At 40.6% G+C, this 13,879-nt stretch overlaps 2 protein-coding genes across 17 annotated transcripts in view; one reads left to right on the forward strand and one right to left on the reverse strand.

The window, feature by feature from the left end:
• The window catches only part of LOC110500600 (adhesion G protein-coupled receptor L3), a 313,269-nt gene extending 306,373 nt beyond the window's left edge, over nucleotides 1-6,896 (reverse strand). For 4 of the 16 annotated variants that reach the window (XM_021578039.2, XM_021578040.2, XM_021578038.2 and 1 more), the window contains exon 1: nucleotides 6,193-6,890. The gene's annotated coding sequence lies outside the window, so the exon portion shown is untranslated. Of the gene's footprint in view, nucleotides 1-6,192 lie in introns of all 16 variants that reach the window. The other 12 variants (XM_021578050.2, XM_021578049.2, XM_021578043.2 and 9 more) reach the window with 6 other exon arrangements.
• Nucleotides 6,897-10,442: 3,546 nt separating this feature from the next.
• Nucleotides 10,443-13,879, forward strand: part of LOC110500876 (multiple PDZ domain protein) — a 78,961-nt gene continuing 75,524 nt past the window's right edge. The window contains exon 1 of the mRNA XM_036958011.1: nucleotides 10,443-10,507. The gene's annotated coding sequence lies outside the window, so the exon portion shown is untranslated. The remainder of the gene's footprint in view (nucleotides 10,508-13,879) is intronic.

The following is a 13,879-nucleotide window of genomic DNA, read 5'->3' on the forward strand; positions in this document are numbered from 1 at the left end:
AATTTGAATGAACATTCTACATTACTATGGAAATTATTGCATCATTATACCAGGCAGCCACTGCGAGTGTACCCATAAGTTTACCAGTCAATTTGACAGGGTTAGAGGTTCCAAGCACATTTCCAGTCATTCTAGTTCTGTGTGTGCTGCTGCAGGGAGGAAGGGTGTTGCTTAGGCAACCGAAAACCTTGCTTGTTTCAGCAAGGAGCAACAAAGTTGCATCACATGGTTAAGATTCCATGTTACCGCAGAAACGGATATCATTTTCATGACATCTTCAACCATAACCATCGTTACACGATAAATTGTGCCAGCCCTAGACCCTACCCTCGTACCCTCTTCCCAACCGCATTTGGGGGCAAACTCAACAAAGAGATAGGCGCTGGAATGAATTTGATAATCCCTGTCATAAGGGAGAAGAATGGGGTTATTTGAGGATAATGGATGGGTTAGCGAATGAGAGGGATGGTGGGATTAATGTATGTCTTCTATCACACTCACATTGCCACACACTGCATCATTCTCCTCGGTCTGACAATAGAAAATTTAAAAAATAAAAACACTACGTGACTCATAGGGCACCAAATGTGTCTGTCTGTCTGTGTGTGCTTGTGTTTTAAACCACTCAAAAACCCTTAAGAGCTCAAAACCTTTCCAGTTCCATCTTTTGTGCGGAGCCAAACGCTGATGCAGAAGCACTTAACTTGTACCACAATAACCCCTGTCATCTCACTACTCTGACCCTGCAATCGCCCGCCTTCGATATATAAAGCCACGGCTACGGGACTCAAATATGTCTTTTGTCACTTCCTGAAAGCAAACCTTGGCCTTAATGGCTCTTATGTTCTGTATCGTGTCCATGGTGTTTCCTCTAGGCCTTTTCTTTTAAAACACTCAAACACTTCGAGGTCATCCCTTTTTCCCGAGCTGCAGCATCAAGCATCCAATTGCACGACCCTATCTTTCAAACATGTCAATCGAGGAAGGATCCACCACAATGCTCTGGACACCTCAATACAGCCTCATTTTCTACCGGACTTTCCTTTTGTTGACAGTTTGTGAAAGCTTTTCACCCCAACCTTTCTGTCCGAGCTCTTTGTAGCCCAGGACACTGAAAGTGTTGAGCGAGACGTGCCTCAAAAGGACCTTTACTTTCCACGGCCATGGTTCTTTTCTTTTCTGCCACTCGTTTCTTCTTCTGTCACATTCCTGCCACAGACGAGTCCTGGCAGACCAGCTTGTCTCACCTTAACAGCATGATCACTCCTGTCCTGGAGACCCCAGAGAGCCAAGGCCCTCACACTGGCAGCAGGGGCCTTTTTGGCCTACATGAGTGTGTGTGTGTGTGTGTGTGTAAGAGAGTCAGGGCAGGTAGCCCGACTGTTGTTTCCTTGGCATCAGTCATTCTACCTGGTTGTATGCAAGGATTTAGCCAAGCCTGGTTATTTGTACCCATAAAAGGACATGATTGATTGCCTGGCTACCCAAACTCCTTGCTTCATTCAAACGCCACGGACGTTAGTTTCTTCTCCACCACGAGTCTAGATCTGAATACCTCCGACGATTTCTAGAACACAAACATTCTAACCGTTCTGATTGGTCCCAGAAACCAGTGGGTTGGGCCAGAGCCAGGAAACACGTAGGTCAAACGGCGTTTCAAAAATGTGCCATTAGTTTCGATACTCTGATTGGTTCGAGATGATCTCATTGCTGATGACTTTGTTTTGTACAACACCCCTCATTTTGACATTACCACAAACAACTTCAACGATGGCAGTCTCAGACTAAAGTATGTAACAAACGATAGAGCAGCAGAAGAACTCATTCAGTTGTCAGGCAATATGATTGATGCTACGCTAGCATTTCTAAAGCCTTTATTCTAGGTAGAATCACAAATGTCTAACAATGCAACCGCCAGCTGCATACGGCAATCTGTAGGGATCCAAGGTCAATTTTGACAAGCCCAAGTCGTCAATCATACATTCACCCCCTCATGCCATCCAGCAACCCAAAAATCCATTCCAACACCAATTTTGGCAATGACCAAATTGGCTGAAAATTCCAAGCCACATTTGGTGTGACCTAAGTGTTATTTTGGTTGGTCAGGGAAGCATTGAAAGGGAGGGGGGCAAAAAAGACAATTACCAGGTGCTGCTGGCTTCGCCTCTCTTCCTGTAATTGTTTTTCTGGCTTCTATAAAGAAACTAATTTCCCTCATTAAACACAATGTACATGGAGACAGAAGGCAGTCGGTGCAGAAGCCACAATGAACAAATGGCTTTTGATTGAAGAACAGATGATTGTACATGCAGGCGCCGAGATGAATATGAATTTCACCCCCGAAACCAGTTTGTACATGTACCTGAGCAATAAGACGCATATACTGTTACATGAGCCATGTCCCGCACCCAAACAGGCAAAGGAAAATAGATTGAGTTGATATTCCACAAGTTAGTGATCAAACCACTTCAACATTCCACACTCCCTCTTAATAGCTTCCCTTACTGTACCTCAAGCGTCAACGTTGTCTTAGGGCTGAATGTGATGTACAGGAAGTGCCCATTGATTTTGTTCAAAGACGACTCATATTCAGATAAATCACAACCTCTCATCCTAAAGCTATCAACTCATTTGAGCTCTGAAAATAATTAAGGCCTAGTCTGTCGCAAGAGGAAGATTAGAGTGAGACCGTGAAAGAGAGTGTGAGCGCCGCAATTTACAGACATCTAAATACCCTAAATAGCCTAGTAGCCTCTAGCCTTTGTAGGCTATTCAAATCGATACAAGGCCAGTACTTTTTCAACTCCAGCCAAAGCCTTAAATTTACAACAGAGGAGCTATTAAGTCATATCCTATACAGTTAAATCGATGAAGAGAATTGAAGAGCTCATGTCTCGAGTCATACTGTAACGGCAAATGTGATTCCACCTGCTGCGTATTAACGTTCAAAATGAAAGAACAAATCACATTAATCAAATAGACTTCAGGAAAACGCAAATACACTCACTGAGAACTAAGACAGTGCATTTGGAAAAAAGGAAAGAAAGGAAAACGGCAAAAACAGCACACAAAATGAGATTGCTTCGGAGGACGGAACGCAATGGCAGCCCATATGGAAGTAGTCAGGATTGGTTTTGGTGAAACCTAAATTCACCAAATTAACCCATATCATTATAAATTGACGCCATTAGCGGGAATGTGAGGCAGCGAATAGGAGGGGAGGGCTTACATCATGAGAGTGATATAAAAACAGAGGCTCTGTCCAGAGAGACAATGCAGAATAAAATACCTCCAAGTTGAGCTGGCAAGAGCCGTTCCAACCTATACACACACACACACACACACCATTCGGGTTAAGAGAGATAACCAGTTATTGCGTAGTTGTTAGAGAAACGTCTCAGTAAAACCAGCTTTGTCAAGACCACAAAACGACAGACAATAAAGACGGGGGAAAACAGCCATCCTGAGGGGTAAACCATTCATAAAAAGATACTATAACCCTTTATAATGCTTCACAAACCATTTATAAGTAAATGTCACACTAAACAGTAAAAGGGTATTTAGCATAAGTACTGGTTATGTCATTACACCTTAATTGTATGACTTTGATTACAAAGCATATAGGCTTCGAAGGTTTTATGAAGGCTTTGTTAAACCTTTGTTGTTCGATCAACATCATTGCGGGACCTTGTCAGCTGCATATCCTGTATACAACAGCTGTTCACTAAAACATTAGGCTCTCAGTAGGTAGCTCTCTCCCTGGCTTGTACACATGTGTGGGACCACCTGGCTAGAATTAAACATTGGACAACCATCCATGATTCAAATAACTGGTTATTAAACCCAAATCAATAATTACTTCCAAATTGGATAATTTTAGGCCTAGATTGATCAAATCAATGTGTTTGAGCTAACTGCCCAAAAACGCTTCCTTTCCTTCATTTATATGTACCAGTTTGATTGAATTCCAGCCCAGAACAAATAGTTTTAGTGAAAAACCATCTACTAAGCCTTAGTACACCTAAATTAGTAATGACCATAGGGAACCACTGTTTTCACACAGGTAAGGGCGCCCGAGTGGCGCAGTGGTCTAAGGCACTGCATCTCCATGCTAGAAGTCTCACTAGACCCTGGTTCGATCCCAGGCTGTATCACAACCAGCCGTGATTGGGAGTCTCATAGGACAGCGCACAATTGGCCCAGTGTCGCTTGGCCGGGATAGCCCGTTATTGTAATATAAGAATTTGTTCTTAACTGACCTTCCAAGAATAAAGAATCAAACTACCAGCTCTGGGGTGCTGTGTGACTCCCTAAGTTCCTTTTTTTTTGGCAATAAAAGGCCGTTTACAGACAGAGCAACTGATGCTACTGACAGGATTATCAATTTTCCAGACATGTTGACTTTACTGCATAAGCGGTTGGCTAAAATGAATTAGGCCAGACATCCAGAATGCACTGCAATGGGGCGGCGCCACAACAAGAGGTAAATCAAGGTCAGCATCTCTCAATATAGTCAAAAGTAAAATCCGTCAGACATACCACCGTTGGGACACTTTGTCCACAGCTGTGGAGCAAATATTATGAAGAACGACATGGCATTGGATAAGCAAAGACAAGATACATTGAAAGTAAACTACAGGTTGACATCCAATTAAGACAGAAAGCTTCAACTGTCCTCTCGTTATTCCTCTTGGGAGGAGAATGTCAAGGTCTTCACCGTCTGAGGTAGATGGCTGTGTTAGTTTTGTTGTGGGCATGTTTACCGTACACCCACCACATTGACGATATTGCTGTAATCACGTGTCACCGCCTTGAGAGCACTTCACAGATGATGAGACAAGAATCAGCGACAAATAGAGTGCGCGCCAGTAGACCTAGCCCTGGGTAGAATGTCTGGGAAATAACGCACAAACAATCTAAGGTATCTGATGGGACGGATTCAAAATAAATGAATGTTACCGACAAAATGACAAAATATATTGAAACGAGACCAAAAGGACAACTAAGATCACTGCTGTGGAGGGTTAAGAAAAGTTCTGATCAAAATGTTAGCCTAGCTACCGCTGCCCGTTTAGATTTAATATGCACGAATCAAAGCTTATCTACAGTGTTTGTCCAACCAGAGCCTATAGAAGCCTGTAAGCTTCATGGTAGTAAGGTAGAGGTAGGCAGAAGTGTTCAGAGCGGTTGTTGATAGGCCTACCTCAGGAATCACAATGTAAAATCCATCACTACATGAGTTGAAATACATTTCTAGAACATTTTGCAACACAACATATAACCTGTGCTCATGTTTGAGAAATAAATCAAATCAGCACAACATGCATTCTTTGGAATGAGATGATCAACATAAATGTAACCAATTCTGGTTGCTCATAAGCCTACAGTTCATTTCTGGTGAGATGCAGAGGTGCCCCACTGCTCTGTTACTGCGTCAGTTTTTCCCCTTTAACTTGCATGGTGGCACTAAAAATTGTCAGAATTCCAAAAGCGGGAAATTTGCATATAAACTACATCCATTTTCCCTTGAACATCTTATTGTATACAACCCGTTTCAAGCAGACATGGCATGTACGGGACTACCTGAACGGTTTTGCAGTATCCAACACAAACTTAATTCATTGCAATACATTCATCATCCAACTTCACATTGCGCAAAAGCAATGTTAAAATCGGTGCACATCCTTTCAAGATGCTCTGAAAGAAAGGTAGTGAATGAAGAAACGCACCTTGCACGAGCATAGTTCCAACCATTCCCTTCACAATAAACCATGATGCACCAAACTATTTGAAAATGTACGCATCGGTTCTCGTGTTTGGCTCGAGCAGGACGGACGCGCTCATTGAAAAATGCCTATTGTCTTTAATTAAGTGACGCTCGTTAATCACCGCAACTGACACCAGAAAGTATCGATATCTTGACAAAGCAATTCATTGCAAACTGCATAGCCAATAAATTATGCCGATAAGTTTATTTAAAAATCTAAGTCCAGCATCATTTTTTTTTTGGGGGGGGGGGCAGCCTAACATATAACATCACTATCCTACACATTGCATTGAACACTCAGCGTTGTCGCAAATATTGGATATAGGAGAAACTGCAGGTAGCCTAATTGAAGTGCATATGCGCATCAAAATATAGACGCAGATGAAGCGAACATCATAGTCTACATTTTAGAAGAGTATTCTTACCGTGTTTTAGAAGATGATACTGGTGAAACGATTATACCCTTCAAGTAGTCATCCCATTGAAAGTGTAAGTGATAAAATTGCTCACACAATATTGTCTTTCCCCAATGGATAGGCTATCGTACTTGCGCACTGAGAACCATGCAGATTTCAATCTACTCAGATGATCGAGGGAAAAGAACGCGATTCCCAACAATTATTTCGAATAACTCCGTTAAGGCTACAGCCCATTCTTTCACGAGTCCGGTAAGTTAATAGAAGAGCTGGAAATGTCTGTAGTATGATCCGTGTAGCCTATAGGCTACTGATGATATTGCGGGAGAAAGCCTACACAAGGAGCCCGTTCTATCTAGATGTCAATCCCTCAACATTGACACACGTCCTCTTTTGTGCAGTAGCTAGGCTACATCATGTCCTAAAGAAAAAGCTCAAAGGCGTAACATGTTATACCAACAAAACAAAAAAAAGAGTATCCAAAATAATGTATTTAGCCTCTTGTTAGGAAAAGGTCCACGGCAAAGAACTCGAGAAATTGTTTCCAAAACTGAGCTCTCGGCGCATGACAAACCAAATTCGGAGCACTGCCTGAGAGAAATGCGGTCTTGACTCGACTCAAGGTAGAATGCGAGAACGGCGAGAGGCAAAACTCGGATCTGGATTAACGCTCACAACATATACTCGGGCTCCACCTAGCAGCAAAAATGGGAAAAAAATGCAACCAACTACATACGCGGCCTCTACCTGTATAGTGCTTAAATTACTCATGTCAAAGTCATATTACATTTTGTCAGGAAAATATTTATGTGTAACAGACGGCCTTACCAGACTAAGTGCGCCCTAAAACTGCTTGGTAAGGCTGTGGAAACGAGGCAATTGTCAACTGCTAGCAACACCGCTGGCCTCTACTGATCGGTATAAGCCTGTACAATTCTTAGTTTGCACCCTTATAAAGCTGTAGGCTAATACACCGTTTTAAGATTGCTTGAAATTGTGTGACTGTGAATGTTTTCAATCTAGAAAATGTAAAGATTCAGATGATGAATTGTTTCCAAATCAATCACCAATAGCACTCTTTCTTTTACACACAAATGTTCGAATATCAATGATGTGTAGACTTTGATAGTGACGCACATTCATATTAAGTATACTGGTACACCTTGAACTAGTGCAGAGTGGTACATTTTTCAACGGGGCTTGCTTTTGAAAAGATGAATCGTTATCTTGAGCCGGCACTGCTTGCCATGCACCCCAGATGGAAATGGTTTCTGCAGTTAGTGCGCTGACCAAAACTGGATGTCATTACTGTACAGATGTAGGATCTTAATTTGATCACTCTTTTGTTGCTGAAAATGCAAACTTGTAGTTTATTCAAGGTTTAAAAAGGTTGTGATTTCCACTTTAAAATGTCATTGGATTTGCCCTAAGGAAAAAAGGTATCAGCCCTTACAAAACAAATGTACACTAGCCTATTTATAATCCACATAATAATTCACATTTCTTGTTGCTGCAGAATTATTTTCCTGCTGTAGTAGTCTGGCTCAAACTAAGAGCCTACATCTGTACCAGTGTTTGAAAACCCTGGTTGCTAGCTTCTGTGTGGCTATACGCTCCCCTAAAGTATTTATTTGGACAGCGAAGCTAAAACTTTTAATTTGGCTCTCTACTCCAGCATTTTTTATTTGAGATCAAATGTTTCATATAAGGTGACAGGTAAAGAATGTAACCTTTTATTTGAGGGTATTTTCTTACATCTGTCTACCCTTTTAGAAATGAATGCACTCTATGTACCTAGTCCCCGATTTGAATATTTTATTTAGACAAATTCACTTATAGTGTAATACAGTAGTCAAAAGTGTAGTATTTGGTCCCGTATTCCTAGCACGCAATGACATCAAGCTTGTGGCTCTGCAAACTTGTTGGATGCATTTGCAATTTGTTTCGGAATATGTTTTCCCAATAGGAACTGAAAGATGAATAATTGATTGTGTCATTTTAAAGTCACTTTTATTGTAAATAAGAATAGAAGATGTTTCCTTACAATTCTACATCAATCTGGATGCGACCATGATTATGGATAATCATGAATGAATCGTGAATAATGATGAGTGAGAAAATTACAGAGGGACAAAGATCATACCCCCCAAAAATGCTAACCTCCCCTGTTATTGGTAATAGGGGAGCATGTTTTAGGGGGCATGATCTTTGTGCATCTGTAATTTTCTAACTCGTCATTATTCACGATTCATTCATGATTATCCATAATCATGGTCGCATCCAGATTGATGTAGAATTGTAAGGAAACATATTCTATTCTTATTTAAAATAAAAGTGACTCCAAAATTACTCAATACATTATTTACCATTCATTTCTATTCTACGTCTTGGATGCATTTGCAGTTTGTTTTGGTTGTGTTTCCGAAACACCAAGATGTTTGTAGAGTCACAAGCTTGATGTAGTCATTCTGTGCTATGAATATGGGAACAAATACTAAACTTTTGACCAAACTGAATAAACTATTAGTGAATTTGTCCTAATACTCATGACACCTTCATATTAGGGGGATTAGAACATAAAGCACATTCATTTATAAATAGTAAAACAGATGTGTATGAAAATACCCTCAAATAAATGGTGATATGCTGTACTGTCCCCTCATGTGAAACATATGATCTCAAATTTTAAAAACGCTTGAGTATAGAGCCAAATTAAAAGTTTTAGCTTCACTGTCCAAATAAATATGTGTAAGAGTGTATATAGCCTATAGCTGTAATATACTGCTGCCATCTTGACTGCGTTAGACAATACATGAAAACTGCCTGCAAAAGAACATTTTCCACAAACAATCTTGTGAATGTCATACCACTTATGGAAATGTCACCACATCTGAGATCTTGTACCATCACACATTTCAGAGACACAAATGAGACCGAGACAGTTTAATTGTATAGGTCTCTATGTACAACAACACAGCACATAAGGCTACGTCCCAAATGGAATCATATTCTCTATAGTACACTACTTTGCAACAGAGGCCTATGGGCCCTGGTCAAATGTTGTGCAGTAAATAGAGAATAGGGTGCCAATTGCAGGAGAAGGAGAGATTGAGAGAGACATAGAGGCGTGCATCCTGTTGCTGCATCATGTTACTAACTCAGGCCCCCTCCGCCACACTTGCAGCCTTACCACTGGGCACAGATGTCAATTCAACATCTATTCCATGTTTGTTTCAACGTAATTGAATTGAAATGAAGTGGAAACTACGTTGATTCAACCAGTGTATGCCCTATGTGGTATGGTGATTATGGAGCTGTAGTGACTAGATTTAGAATAGTGAGCTTCATTGAGTGGAGGATACCATTATTGAGTCATTTGTGAATAGACAAGGGCACATTTAAACGTATTATTACTTGTAAACACGACCATTGAGTTACTGGACAATGTATAATTGCGTGTGTGTTCCTGCCAAATACAGCTGCCAACAGTGGGGTTTACCAACACAGACAGTTAAGCACCTGAGACTATCATAAATGAACATCATAAAGTGATACATAGCACCATAAAAGCTCAATGCACAAACTTAACATGCCACTGCGAAACTATGCCAAATATAAAGCTATTTAGGAAAATTAAGCCTTATGGGGAGATGGAAGGAAACCCAATAAAGTAGGACACAATCTCATTATGCTTCCAAGCAATTTCGTCTTGAGTGTTGACTCTTTAATAGTACTGAATGCTTAAAGTGCTGAAACAACCGGAAGCTTAGTTCTCTACTTATTGTGGTAAAATGTGTGAATGCACAGTTGTTTTTGTATTCTTTATAGAGGGTTGTTTTCTATTTTTAACATCAGTATAGAGATAATGAACCTAGTTTATGCTACAGGGCCATAACTGTTAGGCCTTTGAGCCACTATGTCGGGTTACTCCTTTCTTACTAATTGATTGTAGGCTTTTAAGTAAGCGCAATTGAATATTATGTTTTCATGTTTGCTTTAGGCCTACTTTCTTATGGCCTGAGGTAGTGCACATAAAAGTTCTGTTGACATTTGGAAGGCATACTGACAGTTACTCTATACTGTTAACCAACATGGGGTGGCAGGGTAGCCTAGTGGTTAGAGCGTTGGACTAGTAACCAAAAAGTGGTAATATTGCCGAAAGAATTTGCGAGTCTGATGTCAATCGCCTGGCTGATGGAAATCACTTGGTCTTCCTGTGACGCTACTGAGCACGTTTAAATGCGCACTAATAATTATATTTTCAACTGATTATGGCAGAAGGCCGTAAACTCGGCGAAAATTTCGGCAAAAACTCATAATCGAAGTAAGTTTACGGCGATTAAACCTGGTTTTGTGAGCAATCTTTCGAATAATGAGGTAGGTAGCGCAAGTGAAGTGAGTTTGTCTCGCAGCATTGATTGCTGTGCAGAGGCAATTGCAGTGTCTTCGGTTTGGTACATATGTTGGATTTATCGAATGTATGGTCAAACTGTATGCATAGAAGGCTTGACAGAAATGGTAGCAGAATGTGAATATTGAACTTTGGTTGCATACATATTCAGCTGAATATGCATACTATTTTGCGCAATGACACTATTGGTGTGTTCGAAGCATCACTGGGTAAAATAGTACGCATCATCATCAAGATATGTGTGCAACAAAAATTCAACATTCACCTTCTGCTACCATTTCTGTTAAACCGTCTACGCATACAGTTTCACGGATAGGATTAATAGATCCATAGTATGCACCACACAGGACGCACTGCAAGACAATGGCAAGGCAATGCTGCAAGGCAAACCCAGCGTTCCATTGGAAATGAATGTACTTCTGGTGTACCAAAAATACAATGTTGCTGTAGTTGTGATCAAGGCGAAGGTCTACCCCGGTCTATTGTATTTTTTTATGCATAGTTATTGTAGGCTATATATTTGGTAATTGAGATATTACGTGAACAATGTGAATCGTGATATCATGACTATATGGAAGACTAATCATTGATTTTTGGTCTAAAATTGTAAGGTCCGTGTTGAGGGTTTCCCATCCTGTCTAAAACCTGTCATTCTTCTTCCAGATAGAATGCCAGTATGACAAACGTACCCTATCAGGTGTGATTGAGGCCTGTGTTATTCAGAGCTCTGTTTTGAGTTGTCGATTGTTTTTCAGTTATCTGAGTATCAAATGTTATTTGTCACATGCGGTGAATACAACAGATGTCGACCTTACCATGAAATGCTTAATTACAAGCCCTTAACCAACAATACAGTTTTAAGAAAAATAAGTTAAGAAAATATTTACTAAATCAAGTTTTTTTAAAAGATATGTTTATATGTTTCCTGTCAATAGTTTACATTATGCTTGTTATTTTTGTTGGAAATATGTGTTACAGAAGTTTGCCACATTTTAGCTTCTCCACTAATAAAAGCCGTTACTCCGGGCATTGCAACGGGAACATCATGTCTGCCTCCCCACTGCACCATCCATTGTTACGGCCTTCCTAACACCAAAAGACTAACGTGACACTATGTGGACAGATCAATTTACACCTTTGTTCTCAGTGAGTCAGAATTTCATAATCAATTTGAAATGTAGTGTTTCACTTGAAATGGCATGCCCTTGTTTAAAACTGTAAATTCAATGAATGTCGGAAGTAGATATTACATTGTTGATTATCAAACAAGCCATAAATATTGACAGGGATATTTCAGTCTTTTAAATATATTCAACAAATTTGTTCACATTTGCCATCAAAACAACATAGTTATTTGTCACGCCTGCTTCCACTCTCCCTCTCTGGCGCTCGTGGGCGCCAGGCTACCCAGCATTACGCACTCCTGCCACCATCATTACGCACACCTGCTTCCCTCGTCACGTGCATCAGCGATTCATTGCACTCACCTGGACTCAATCACTTGTGTTATTTCCTTCCCTATATCTATCTGTTCCCCAGCTCTGTTCCCCACTTCAGCATTAATTGTCATGCGTCTTTGTATTGCCTGGTTTTGACGCTGTTCCTGTCCTGTTCCATGTCTGTGCGAAATTAAATGTTCAACTCTCTGTACCTGCTTCTCATCATCAGCGTCAACAACAAATAATAAAACATTTAAAAAATACTGGACTGGAATGAGTGTTCAGCAAGGGTCATCGATGAGCAACATCGCTACAAGAGTTACACATACAATACAGTCCCACTTTAAATAAACAACTGTTAGACTTTTTAGAGCTTCTTTTTTTTTGCCAAACCGTTTTGCCACCCTTATGATACAGTTTGTCCATATTCTGTTACGTCCTGATCTGTTTCATCTGTCTTTGTGATTGTCTCCACCCTCCTCCAGGTGTTGCCCATCTTCCCTATTATCCCCTTTGTATTTATAACTGCGTTCTCTGTTGCCAGTTCGTCTTGTTTGTCAAGTCAACCAGCGTTTTTGTATCAGCTCCTGGTTTTCCAGTCTCTCTTTTCTTGTCCTCCTGATTTTGACCCGTGCCTGTCTTGACTCTGAGCCCGCCTGCCTGACCACTCTGCCTGCCCCTGAGCCTGCCTGTCATCCTGTACCTTTGCCCCACCTCTGGATTACCGACCTCTGCCTGACCTGACCCTGCCTGCCGTCCTTTACCTTTGCCCCTGTTGCTGTAATAAACATTGTTACTTCGACACAGTCTGCATCTGGGTCTTAACTTTATCCTATGTGAATTGAGATAATGTCGGACACTTTTTTGCTAAATAGCTCTGAAGACAAAACCCATTTCCAATCCATTTTGCTCTGAAAACAGGACGTTCTTGTTCAGTCATGCATTTCCCGATTCCTAGACAGTTTAATGTATCAACCAATAGGAGGCCAAGACGAAAGTGGGGGAATCATTGGATGAGCTGGCAGATTTGACAAGAGACAGTTCCCATTCTAGCCCAATATGTGAGATGATGGCAGTTATTTCCTCAGCAATTAGATAGGATTTCTGAAATAATAATGGCTATTATGTGCCATGATGATATAGACACGAATTAACCAAGCTGCATTAGACAATGCCAATGATGTAGATACCAATGTCAAGGTGTGCACATTCTGCACTGCGACAAGATAGTGTTAGCCCACTGAGCTAAAGCCTAGGCATTACCTCCGGGAGCTAACACACGTTTTCAGGTCTCAAGCAAGTAACCACCTCAAATTCAACCACGCTATCTACATAGTTGAGCTGCTGCCCCGATCAGTGGAACAATAGTACACAAATGCCTCCCCTATTCATAAAACATACATACAAGTGTTTAATTATGTTGCTAGCCTACATTTCAATGAGTGGGAATGCATGATACTAGTTCAAATTCAAGTTGTATTAATACCCACATAGATGGATGAATTAACAAATGAATGAATTAACAAATCGATAGATGAATGAATGAACAATCTTCATGTTCCCACAAGGAAAGCAAAATTTAACAGGCAAAAAGGGACTGTGCCCCACAGGCATTTGATACATTTAACTTTGAGTAACACCTCTCTCTCTCTCATATCAACATTTTATAAGCTTGGCACATCTGGGTCTGAAATGGAGCACATTATTCTATAAACAGGACACAGACAGAAGATCTAAACAGCACGCATAAATGCTTTAGTTTTTTCACATTGCGATCACATAATGCCCCTACATTTGCATGTTCATCTGCACTTGACCAATGCATGTCGTTTGTACTTTGGCCGCA

This window comes from Oncorhynchus mykiss, chromosome 21 (genome assembly GCF_013265735.2).
Source record: "Oncorhynchus mykiss isolate Arlee chromosome 21, USDA_OmykA_1.1, whole genome shotgun sequence".
Classification (NCBI taxonomy): domain Eukaryota; kingdom Metazoa; phylum Chordata; class Actinopteri; order Salmoniformes; family Salmonidae; genus Oncorhynchus; species Oncorhynchus mykiss.